This window comes from Oncorhynchus keta, chromosome 25, assembly GCF_023373465.1.
Source record: "Oncorhynchus keta strain PuntledgeMale-10-30-2019 chromosome 25, Oket_V2, whole genome shotgun sequence".
In the NCBI taxonomy this organism is placed as follows: Eukaryota; Metazoa; Chordata; class Actinopteri; order Salmoniformes; family Salmonidae; genus Oncorhynchus; species Oncorhynchus keta.
In genome coordinates, this window is record NC_068445.1 from 3,005,016 (window position 1) to 3,013,391 (window position 8,376).

General features: G+C 43.6%; 1 long non-coding RNA gene across 2 annotated transcripts; it reads left to right on the forward strand.

Moving 5' to 3' along the window:
- Positions 1 to 2,929: 2,929 nt before the first annotated feature.
- LOC118357891 (uncharacterized) lies at positions 2,930 to 7,378 on the forward strand. Of its 2 annotated transcripts, XR_004820371.2 has the most exons (4): positions 2,930 to 5,117; positions 5,513 to 6,027; positions 6,758 to 6,987; positions 7,223 to 7,378. It is a non-coding gene; the product is annotated as an uncharacterized LOC118357891 (long non-coding RNA). The 2 variants fall into 2 exon arrangements; XR_008079810.1 differs by having other exon boundaries at positions 6,758 to 7,378.
- Positions 7,379 to 8,376: the final 998 nt, after the last annotated feature.

Sequence of the window (8,376 nt, forward strand, 5' to 3'; positions counted from 1 at the left end):
AGACCCTCTTGACTGTTTCCACATTTTGTCAATCAATCTACACACAATACCCTATAATGACAGAGCAAAAACAGGTTGTTAGAAATGTTTGCAAATGTATAAAAAAAAAAACAGAAATATTACATTTACATACGTACTCAGACACTTTACTTAGTAATATGTTGAAGCACCTTTGACAGCAATTACAGCCTCACGTCTTCTTGGGTATGACACTACAAGTTTGGCACACCTGCAATTGCGGAGTTTCTTCCATTCTTCTCTGCAGATCCGCTCAAGCTCTGTCAGGATGGATGGGGAGCGTCGCTGCACCGCTATTTTCAGGTCTCTCCAGAGATGTTAGATCGGGGTCAAGTCCGGGCTCTGGTTTGGCCACTCAAGGACATTCAGAGACTTGTCCCGAAGCCACTCCTGCGTTGTCTTGGATGTGTGCTTGGAAGGTGAATCTTCCAAGCCACAGTCTGAGGTCCTGAGCACTCCGAAGCAGGATCTCTCCAGACTTTGCTTTGTTCATCTTTCCCTCGATCCTGACTAGTCTCCTAGTCCCTGCCGCTGAAAAACATCCCCACAGGATGATGCTGCCACCACCATGCTTCACTGTAGGGATGGTGCCAGGTTTCTTCCAGACGTGATGCTTGGCATTCAGGCCAAAAATGTTAATACTGGTTTCATCATGTTTCTCATGGTCTGAAAGTCTTTTGGTGCCTTTTGGCAAACTCTAAGCAGGCTGTCATGTACCGTTTACTGAGGAATGGCTTCTGTCTTGCCACTCTACCATAAAGGCCTGATTGGTGGAGTGTTGCAGAGATGGTTGTCCTTCTGGAAGGTTCTCCCATCTCCATAGAGGAACTCTGGAGTTTTGTCAGAGTGACCATCGGGTCACATCCCTAACCAAGACCCTTCTCCCCCGATTGTTCATGGAGGCCACTGTGTTCTTGGGGGCCCTTCAATGCTGAAGATATGTTTTGGTACCCTTCCCCAGATCTTTGCTTCGACACAATCCTGTCTCTGGGCTCTATGGACAATTCCTTCGACCTCATGGCTGGGACTTTATATAGACAGGTGTTTGCCTTTCCAAATCATGTCCAATCAATTAAATTTATCACAGCTGGACTCCTATCAAGTTGTAGAAACATCTCAAGGATGATCAATGGAAACAGGATGCACCTGAGCTCAATTTCAAGTCTCATAGCAAAAGGTCTGAATACTTACATAAATAAGGTATTTCTTTTTCTTTTTTTTTGGAATACATTTGCAAACATTTCCAAAAACCTGTTGTCATTATGGGGTATTGGGTGCAGATCGATGAGGAAAAACATTTATTTAACAAGGCTATAACGTAACAACATGTGTAAAAAGTGAAGAGGTCTGAATACTTTTGTGAATGCACTGTATATGAAAAATGTATCAGTTAGAGGGAAAGGCTGTTTGTCCAGTTCATCTGGGGTTTGTACTATAACGTAACGATACTTCAACCAGGCCCAGCTATATCTTCTAGCAGGACTTCTTTGCTACCTTTCATCTCAGTTTGGCCAGATACTTCTGAGGGAACTCAGTGCTTTCCAGACATTCCATGAGGTGCGTGTGTTGAAAATGTAACATAACCACATCAATAAACTTCTTGTGGAACCGAATATTGAAATGCAATGCATTGAAATGTGTGTGTTCACTGGGTACCTCTCAGATTTTACAATAGATTCTCAGATTCCATTTGTTTATCTTTTCTTTCACACAAGCACAAAGACACACACACGGACACAGTTGTCCTTCTTTCAGCCAGGTAACAGTTGTGGTCGAACAGCGGGGTGAAGGTTCCCCCGGCTGACTCAATACCCCCGTAGGAGTGTAAAACGTCAGCACACACACAACCTTCTTCTTCCTGGGAGATGGAAACCATGTATTTGTAGTTACACACAGACACAAGTCACACCGAGTTTTCTTCATGGAAAATTACCATCTAGTTCTCATTTGTACATTTGCAAGTGAGTGTGGGCAGTTGTGGGTATAGTAGTTTTAAAAAGTAGTTTGTGATGCAGTTGTAGTTCTGGGTTATTTAAGAAACATTTGAGAAAAAAAATCTTACTGACTACAGGGTCATCAACAATCTTTGGAGCATAATTCACATTCAGGGGGAACTTCAATGGAATTCAGAATGTAGTAGGACTAATACTGTTCATGGATAGTGTTACTGACAAGCTACATTTCCATTAGTCCCCTTGTTAGTGGACCAGTAGTGGTACAGGGGAGCAGACAGCAGTGTGCAGGTTCTCACCTGTTGTGGTGGATGTTGAGGATGAGTATGACAGTCCCCAGCGCCAGAGCCAGGGAGCTCAGCACCAGCACCGTCAATTTCCAGCCAAACTCTATACAACACACACACAGATGGACAAACTCACAGAAAACAGTTCAGACTCAACAAACATTTTTAAACTGTAGCAAGCTTCTGGACCCTCATGTAAAGGTCTTTCAAACTCTGGGATTCTCTTCACTAGCGCCACCCTATGGTGGATAAGTGAAGGAGTAGAAGGCCCCACAGTCAATCTGGGCAGAGAGGTGTGTTTTGCTCTTTGTTTGGCTTTTGTTTTCATTTGAAGGTATGCTCAATGCAAACCCAGAAACGTTACACCTGACTTTCACGATTTTATTTCAGGTGAAATGGTCTCGACAGGTTTATAAAGGCAGTTATAGTTTTCCTTCCACACCCTTCCGTACGGCTTTGTTTTTTACATTTATGTTTTGAGGTTGGACTTCAACACGTATAGCACTTCAGCACGTAGGGCGCACCGATTGGTGTCACCTCGTCAGTCAGTTTGTGTTTCACCTGTGCTGGTTTTCCATCTCGTTAGTGGGAAGGTGATTCGACTGTGCTGGTCCAGGTGCTATTTAGCAGTGTCTGGCCCAGTACTCCAGTTGTTTTGAGAGATGTGGAGGGTCAACCTTCCTTTGTATGATTTTGTTTTCTGCCACTTTTTTTGATTTGCTTCCTGTCTTTAAGCTTAGTGAGGGTTTTTCGTTTGTTTGGTCAAATTTAGTGGGCACTCATAGTGGGTGCCTTTCAGGTTCCACTTGTTTTTTTTAGTCAACTTTAAGTGGATGAATATCTGTCAGAACCCCTCCTAAAACCCCACCTGTTTCGTTTTGGTTATTGGTCAGTGACTTTGATAGTTCCCGCTTCTTTTTGAGCGACATTTTTGATTTTCTTTCTGGGGAACATAACAAAATGGGGCTTGTCCGGTATGTTGTTTCCCATGAGTAGGGTAGTCTCTGAACCTTCTCTGAACCTCCGCCGTTCCCAGATATGAGTGTTCAAAATACACTTGTGGTAGTTTGTCACTGACATCCACCCAAAGGGGTTATACGATTGTGAGAATTGTTTTGAACGTTGCAAAGGCTAAGACAATGAAGCCATGGATTTTAAGTCAGAAGTGTTTGTGGAAAACCCTACATGGGAGATGCTAGATAAATGTACAAAGGTGAATCTGCTCACCATTGCAAAGCGTTATGACATAGTGGCATCTGGTGATCCAAAAGCAGTAGTCATAGAGTTGATCGGTACCGCTTTCCGGAGAGGGAGGTTGATGAGATGGGTACTATGGGTAGTGGGGGTTAAGTCCCATAGACGTGCAACTGAGGGAGATATAACTAAATGCAAAGATGGAGCAACACAAACTGGAGTATGAGCACAGGGAAAGACAAGGCTGGCTTCTGGTTTAAGTGGGCATTTGTGTCAAGAAGCAGTGCGGCTTGGTTGGGTCTTGTTTCGGAAGACTCACGGCTCTCGACCTTCGCCTCTTCCCAGTCCGTACGGGAGTTGCAGCGATGAGACAAGACTGTAACTACCAATTGGATACCACAAAATTGGGGAGAGATAGGTCTGGAAGCACTCTGAATCCAGTCAGGCCATCCTGCACCCCCAACAGAGTTTGATCTTGTGTCGGAACAAGTACCGCCTTTCAACAAAAAGGAGGTGGATGTATATTTTACTTTGTTTGAGAGGATTTCCACATCCCTAAAATGGCCACGTGATATTTGGTCACTGCTCCTCCAAGGTGGTCTTGTGGGAAAAGATCAAAAAGTGTACGTTGCTTTATCTCTTGACCAGAGTTCAGATTTTGATAAAGTTGTTATCCTTCGGGCTTACGAGTTGGTCCCAGAGGCATACAGACTACATCTCCGTAAATTACGAAAGACAGAATCACAAGGTCATGTTGCATTCGCAGGGGAACAAGCTTGTCAAGTTTTGATCGGTGGTCTGGAGGGTGTTTGCCTTTGTCTGACACCTCAGAAAGTGGCTACAGTGTGTTAGTACAAGGCGTGGAGATGGGTTGCATGGAAGTTCCATTGTATAATGTGGAACTCGAGTCTGATCTTATTTCTAGTTCCGTTGTCGTTGGAGTGAAGCCTAGCCTACTGGCAGGGTCCGAAATTAACACCCGCCGACCGCAAAATGCGGTTAGATTTTCTTTTGGTCGAGTAAATCTCAGAAGGCTATCTGCCAAAATAGTCATGTATTAAAATATCTGGCATGATGGCTCGGTGGAAATTACTCATGTTTGCCAGCCACAGACCGTCTCTAGTGCTCCTAGTTTCACGGCACTGTTTACCATACGAGACATCAGCTACTCAACATCGCTCACTTGCCACGGGTCTGCTGCTAGCTAACTGTTCATTTAATAGCTGTTATGTGGAGACATTTATCTGGAGTAAGCCAACCTTTGAAACAAAAACCCACACACGAAAAGGACGAATCACATCAAAAAATAACGTTTTGTGAGAAATGGAGGTTTGGAGATAAAGGAGTTTCAAGTGGCTGGCGACAGTATGATGCTGAGGCTGTGGTGATAAGTAGTTCTGAGTGTCGCTAGTATGCTAAAGATAAAAGCAGAAACAACTAATTTGTCATCGGGATTAAAATCATGAAGTTGGAGAACATTTGTGACCATGAACACAACAAGTGTTACATTGCCTGCGTGTCTTTGTGTTTCTGGCCTCTCCTCTTGACACCCTCTGAGCACTAATGGAAACATCAGAGCAGACGAGCACGAAGATGAAGATACTGTTTAGGACTGTACATGCCATTGGCAAGAAGGCAAGACCACTTTCTGACTTGGAGTGGATGTGTGAGTATGTAGTATGTGTAAATGTTGTTACTCTTGTAGCTAGACTAGTACTTTTGTAGCTATTTTTTTCAAGTCTATTTTGCAGACGTGGTCCAGTATTGTAGGATATTTCTCAGCTCTTGATAAGCTTTGGTTCACCTCAAAGTGTATAAATATCATAAAAATATAAATATCATAAAATGATAGGCCTACTGATGCTGCCATGGATCTCCATGCTTTCCTATGGCTCTGGAACATTCTATTTTAATGTTTGTCTTCAGATGCTGTTGATCCTTAAGTAAACAAAGGGTAGAAGGCTAATTTAGCACAATCAAATGCCAGCTATATTGGATATTGGACTGTATATTTAATTGTTATTACATTAATTTGATGTTTGATGTTTGATTTTTTTGCAGTTTGAATGAGAAAAAAAAAAGACTCGCTGTGGGCTCGACATATAGAAATGAGAAGCAGGCCAAAGAGTTTATGCACCATATTGCAGAGGTGGAGAGAACATTTCTCTCCATGTCAGATGGCTCCACAGACAGTTATTGTGAAAGAGGAGGAGTTAGTTTGTCAGATTCTGTCCCAAGGGCAAGATCGAGTCGAAGTTTGTTGGCAGCAAGTCGGTGGAGACGCGGCACATATAAGCATCAGTGCCATCTTGGAGTGGGTGTGTGATGAGTGGGGGAGCAAGTTGATCGCTCTGGGAACAGATGGAGCTGCTGTGATGACCGGAGCCAAGAATGGTGTGGTCAGCTGGCTGAAGGGGGACAGGGCCTAACATCATCGGCATCCACCGTATGGCACACCGCCTTGAACTGACCTTTCTGATGCCATGCGGTCCAACGTGGTGTTTCAGAAAGTAGAAGACCTCCTCAGTAGGCTCTACACCTTCCACCACACCAGCCCACTGAACAGGGAAAACCTGGTAAACAGCCCCCAGGCTCTTGAACAAACACCACTGGTGAACACCAGAATTGGTAGGACACCTATTGTCACGCCCTGACCTTAGTATTCTGTGTTTTCTTTATTATTTTTTTAGGCCAGGGTGTGACATGGGTGACTGATGTGTTTTGTCTTATCTAGGTTTTTTTGTAGATTAATGGGATTGTGTTCAGTTTAGTGTTCTAGGTAAGTCTATGGTTGCCTGGAGTGGTTCTCAATCAGAGGCAGGTGTTTATCGTTGTCTCTGATTGAGAACCATATTTAGGCAGCCATATTCTTTGGGTATTTTGTGGGTGATTGTTTCCTGTCTCTGTGTTCTCTGCACCAGTTAGGACTGTTTCGGTTTTGCCACGTTTTCTGATTTTGTAATTGTATAGTGTTTACGTTTTCGTCTTTAGTAAAGATGCTTAACAATAACCACGCTGCATATTGGAAATCCGTTACACCTATTGCGTGCACTGGCTCACTTCCTGCGAGGTTACCAGGGGCGTGTCCAGCACCTGGTACAGGTAGTGGCTCTAGATTACTATGCTAAGTACTCCAAAAGTCATCATCAATATATAATGTCCAGTAAATAACAACAAACACTGTTACAATTGGTAACATCATGTTTCAATGTTTTATGCACTGATAAAATGTGTCATATCTAATATAGTTTTTTTGGACAGCAATTAATTGTCTATTTGTATGTCTTTGTTCTTTATGTATTTCAGATTCAATCTGCTGATGCCCAAAATGTCTGAGGTGTCCAGCCGGTAAAGGCCAGGAAATACTACAGTACTGCGATGGAGGCTGTTCTCATCCGCTTCTTTGGCTTCCTGCATGACACACTAACACACCTGAGCGATCTGTCCGCCTGTCTCCAGAGGTCCACCATCACCATAGCAGAAGCCCGCTGCTCCTTGTGCTCAACACAGACGGTACTTAAGAAGTAACAAAACAGGTATGTTTATTTAAGCTGCAATAAGAAATACTTACCTTAAGAGAAAGAATTACGTCAATAAGAGAGGGCGAGCGACTGAGTGAGAGTGTGTTGTAAAATAAAATTCTGAAAGGATGTCAAAATGAGCCATTTATCACCAGAGAAGGGTCAGAAAAGCGATTACTCACCGCAGACTGGAATAAACTTTTTCCTTTAACGAGTCCGATCAGAAGGATGTCCTGCTTTCACGGAACAGGGCCAGATCCACGCCTTTTGCTTGAAGAAAAGAATCCGGAAAAGGGGATGCAGATCCGGAAGCGAACGAGCAAACTCCCAATGCATTCCATTCTCCATGCTAATGTGCAATCGTTGGAAAATAAAATTGATGACCTACTATTAAAATTATACTACCAACCTGACATTAAAAACTGTAACATCTTATGTTTCACCGAGACGTGGCTGAACAAAGAAAAGGACAATATAGAGCTGGCGGGATTTTCCATGCACCGGCAAAACAGAGCCACTACATCTGGTAAGACTGGTAAGGGGTGGGGGTGTGTGTTTTTGTCAATAACAGCTGGTGCGCAATGTCTAATATTAAAGAATTCTTGAGGTATTGCTCGCCTGAGATAGTGTGGGTGACAGTTTATCATAAGGTACACTATCTACCAAGAGAGTTCTCATCTGTATTATTCGTAGCCTTCTATGTACCATTCAAACAAGCAAAGCGTCAATGCAGGATTAAGATTGAATCCTACTACACCGTCTCTGACACTCGTCTCATGTGGTAGGGCTTGTAAACTATTACGGACTACAAAGGGAAACCCAGACTCAAGCTGCCCAGTGATGCGAGCCTACCAGATGAGCTAAATGCCTTTTATGCTCGATTCGAGTTTAGCAACACTGAAGCATGCACAAGAGCAACAGCTGTTCTGGATGACTTTGTGATAACGCTCTCTAACGCCGACGTGAACAAAACCATTAAACAGGTCAACATTCGCAAACCTGCTGGGCAAGATTGATTACCAGGACATGTACTCAAAGCATGTCTTCACTGACATTTTAAACTGCTCCCTGACCGAGTCTGTAATACCTACATGTTTCAAGCAGACCACCATAGAACCCTGTGCCCAAGGAAGCGAAGGTAACCTGCCTAAATGATTACCGCCCGTGGCCATGAAGTGCTTTGAAAGGCTGGTCATGGCTCACATCAACAGCATCTTCTCGAACACCCTAGACCCACTCCAATTCACATACCACCCCAACAGATCCACAGATGACGCAATCTCAATCGCACTCCACACTGCCCTTTCTCACCTGGACAAAAGGAACACATGTGAGAATGCTGTTCATTGACTACAGCTCAGCGTTCAACACCATAGTGCCCATGAGGCTCATCACTAAGTTAAG